Source organism: Symphodus melops (genome assembly GCF_947650265.1).
Source record: "Symphodus melops genome assembly, chromosome: 9".
Lineage (NCBI taxonomy): Eukaryota > Metazoa > Chordata > Actinopteri > Labriformes > Labridae > Symphodus > Symphodus melops.
In genome coordinates this window covers 7772410-7776626 of record NC_136699.1, presented here as the reverse complement: position 1 = coordinate 7776626, position 4217 = coordinate 7772410, and the positions used below count along the sequence as shown (strand labels likewise).

Sequence of the window (4217 nt, the reverse complement as noted above, 5' to 3'; positions counted from 1 at the left end):
GATCAGAATGAACTCTGGATAAGATGTACTGTTTCTCCTCCATGTGTGTTCACGGTCATGATCACAGCTTTAGTAAAGGTCTTTAGTAAAGGTTTGGTAAATGTTTTAGGGGAAAGGTTTTTCATAAAGTCATGAAGCATGTCACATTTGTCTGTATTAAACCACGACAGGGATGCTTCACACCGAGGCTGAATACTCAACTCAAACTCTCTCTGTATCAAAGACAGACTCCTGAGATTGGTTGTAAAGAGGAGCTCTCTCTAGGCGTCTACCTTGAATCTGACGAGTTCTCTGTCTGACATGAGGCTGCCTGGTGAAGGTGAAGAGCATTTTTCCAACAGGATGTGAACAGTTATTAATTATTTAAAGGTGTAAAATTTGTCAGAGTGACTATTTTAGATCCTTGATTTCCTTGACAAAATGATCTGGATCTTCTTCTTTTGTGTTTAATGTTGTTTAACCCCATCCGTCTGTTACTTCACTTTCTGTACGACTTACATAACATTTTATACGAGTGCCTTCGTTTTTTTCATACCCTCCACTAAAAAGCACCTCCGTTTGGTGAAATCCCTAGCTCCTGTTTCAAGGATTTTCAGGAACTGAGTTGTTCTAAAATATTTAAGGTTAGGGTCACATCTCAAATGTTTATATATCAAACACTTTCTTTAAAACATCAATGTCATATTTTCAGAGGTTTCTTTCTTGATAATAAAACAATCATAGAACACAGTAATACTGGTGCATGTAAATCCCATATTGTAAACTTACAGGCCTAATAATGCCTTTGCTATATTACCCACAGTGGCCCCATACAAATGGAAACAACAAAGCTTTGATAGATAAATACCTTTGGGAGACATCAAAGAACAAGCATATACCAAAGGATCATATCTAATAATCCTTATTCTGCTGCTCCTCTAAACAGTTTTTGTCTTACGAGCCGTTTAACATTTGTTGAGCAAAGCAACATTTGGTGTCAATTCTGGCGCTAAAGAAAAAAGAGAAATGATTAATAATGTGGAATTTGTTCTTGTGAGCCATCAATTTATTCCTAGTCTTAGTTGAGAAAATATCAGGAAGTTGTGTCAAATGCTCATTTAAACATCTTTAAGATTTTTAAAATAAGCAACAGCTCAAAAGCTCATTTAATTCAGATTCTGATGCAATCATCTTCCTCACTGCTGTCTATGGGTACAAAACAGAGTCTGCACATTTGTATGTATACATATGTAACAGTTAGAGACTGACAGTGACCTTTTGAACTGGAACTTGTAGGGGAGCCTCAGAGGTGATCAGGTTACTAAGTGGATTTGACCTCCTCAACATGAGGTGGGAGGAGAAGCTGAATTCGATCGAGAAAAAAGAGAAGAGAGAAGGATCGCTCTGTATGCATATTTTAAAGACGAGCGAGCAGGTGGACATGCATTAAGAGAAGATTCATAGATGAGGGACCTGAAAAGAGGACAGAGTTCGTCACCTCCCTGTCCTGACATATTGAAGACAGCAGCACTGTGTTAAATGTTCACAGAGGTCACAGCTCTAATTATACATTCACAGACATCACAAAAGTGCACGTCCTAATGCTCACACATACACAACACCTCCTTTGATTCCACTCACCATCCTTGCTTCACTCTCCTGGGCAGAGGTACTGAGAGCTATTAAAGGTGACATTAAGGAAGAAACACTTAGGGTGTCTTCTTTGCTGTCACATAATATCTCATGTAAAAGTGTCTGAGTCTAAGAGAGAAGAAAAGAGAAGTCATTGATAACACACATTACTGCATCCATAAATAAAACATGCTGCAGGCTGACTGAAGACAGGTCAGCTTGCAGCATGTCTTTGATCTTTGGTAACTACTTTAACACTTACAGAGGTTTGGCGTAAACAGCATGCAGCTCTTACAGTGGATGATCTCCATGACAACCAGCAGTCTCAGGCCAGGCATCGTAAGGTTTATGGGAGTAATTCCAGTCGTCAGCCCAAGACTGGGGTCAAAACCTGGAGTCAGGAGAGAAACATGGAGGAGAATACACAATAAGTTAGAAAGCACCTGCTGGGATAAGAAGTGACACACATGAAACACTTCAGTTTCATTTATTGTCAGTCACAGCTGGTCCATATATACACGCGTGTATGTGTGTGTGTGTGTGTAGGTGTGTGTGTGTGTGTGTGTGTGTGTGTGTGTGTGTCTTAGAATCATTTATCATTAATAAATCATGAATAAAAAATAACCGTTGAAGTCAATCCTGCACTCTCGTGTTTGCACTTGCTTTCTTCAAAACATAGACTCAACATCACATTACTGTTTAAGGCTGGGCACATGTGCACACACAAAGTTTCAAACCCTCACACACATTCTAAGCTTTTGTTTTTATGATAATACATCACCATCTCCCATGAGTCTCCTCTGCAGCTGCAGCAAAGAAATGAGGCCATTGTGTGCAGTTGTGTCTGTATTTTATGTTTTGTATGCCAATTCCTGATCTATCTCGATCTCCATGGCGACAAAAAACATGACTGAGACAAATCTGAAAAGACAGAACAATAAAACACTGATGGAGCTTTCAGTCAAGCTGACTGACATAGTTAGCTGAGCTATGATGCATGACTAGCAGGGGGAGGGATGGAAAAGTTATCAATGATATGATGCTGCTGCTCTAAACTCTATAAAGACGAACAGCCATGATAATGTCCTGTTAATGTCTTTGACATTTTAACTTTAACCATGCCACAGACGGAGAGGAGGAAGGTGATAATAGGTTTCCATGGCGATAAATGACTTCCTCTGATGAGGAGGGGGAGAGGAAGATGGAGAACATAAAGGGGGGAGGATGTGATGCAGGGGGAAGCAGCAATAAATGTGTATTGCATGGCTTCAATATTTGTTCTAACTCAGCTTTCAGGGAGCTGCTGGTGGTTTGAGCATGTGCCTATGTGAAAAGTCCATCCGCTTGCCACTTGTCAATCACTTCTCTTAATATTTCCTGTCCCTCCTCACTGCCCTATCCCACTGAAGGCACCAAAGGCCCAAATACTGGATTAAAAACATGAGAACTCTCTGCTCACTCAGATCTTACTTTGTCCACCATGACAAAGCTTCAATTTGAAAATCATCATTAAGTTTGTTCTGCAGTCTGTGTCCCTGTTGTGAGCAAATGTGCGCTGTTTTATGCTTTATTTGGTTCTTTCTGTTCAAAGGATTAAATCAGGCTTCATCTGACCCGGGAAAACATCAGATCAGACAGGAAGCCGTCTCCTTGGTTACACTCCTGCTTTTCCTGCTTCCAGCTTTCTGGTCTCAGGTGAGCGGTGGATCCCTCGACAGATGTGATCTGACTGCTCGGAGCTCGGTTACTGTGTTTCCTCTAATGCTGCACTTGTTTGTGTTGTTACTTTGTTTGTCTTCATTTACTCTGCCAAAGTAATCCTATCAGTCACTGAGCAAATATTCCTCTGTGTGAACATGCCAGAAATGCAAGAAATTCTGTTTGTTCGTTTTGTTGTCTTTACAGTTCAAATGGTGTATCGAGGGTAAATTAAGTTTGTATTCAGAGTCAAAGATAATCTTATTAGGAGCATGGCTGACTCACTTTAAAAGAAGCCCCTATAGATATTAAGCTTTTGTTTTATGAGAGAAAAAAAAGATTGTTCCTCTTAATCCTAAAGCTAAGATGTTAAAGTTCATGGATGCTTAATTAAAAGACAAAAGTTGGTATATTTCCAAATGTGTGGGGGTGAAGTTGATTGGATTATTTGTTGGTTGGTTTGTTTTCCTCCCTGCTGAAGATAAAATCAGCACAACCTCTGCTCACTGACTCGTCTACAGCAGAGAAGTTGTCAAGTCCAACCAAAAATTAAGTTTCCTTGTGGCTCCTTGTCATTTTTCCTTTACAGCTTACATTTAAGAACTTGTTGGATTTTTGAGAATAAAAGCCTTTGTTTGACTTTTTGGGATATTTTTTTCATTGTACTGGATTTGCTGCAATGGCTTTCTGACAATTACGCTGTATGTCATTTTCGGATATAAAGATGAAGATATTTACTTTGACTCTCTCAAGTCAGCTCCTCCAGAAACAGCCGATCAGAGTCGCGTGTGTCTTCTTCTACTTTGTTTGAAAAGATCCAGATTTTTACCATTTATAACATACATATTTCCTATATATATCCTTATATATATAAGGAAAAATATGTTTTTTCTTTATATCAGGGAGAA

General features: G+C 39.3%; 1 long non-coding RNA gene across 1 annotated transcript; it reads right to left on the bottom strand.

Annotated features, from left to right (window-relative positions):
- Positions 1–1629: 1629 nt before the first annotated feature.
- LOC306829818 lies at positions 1630–2493 on the bottom strand. Its single transcript, XR_013779911.1, has 3 exons — positions 2393–2493; positions 1874–2002; positions 1630–1740 (listed from the first exon to the last, which is right to left on the bottom strand). It is a non-coding gene; the product is annotated as an uncharacterized lncRNA (long non-coding RNA).
- Between the last annotated feature and the right edge of the window lie 1724 nt (positions 2494–4217).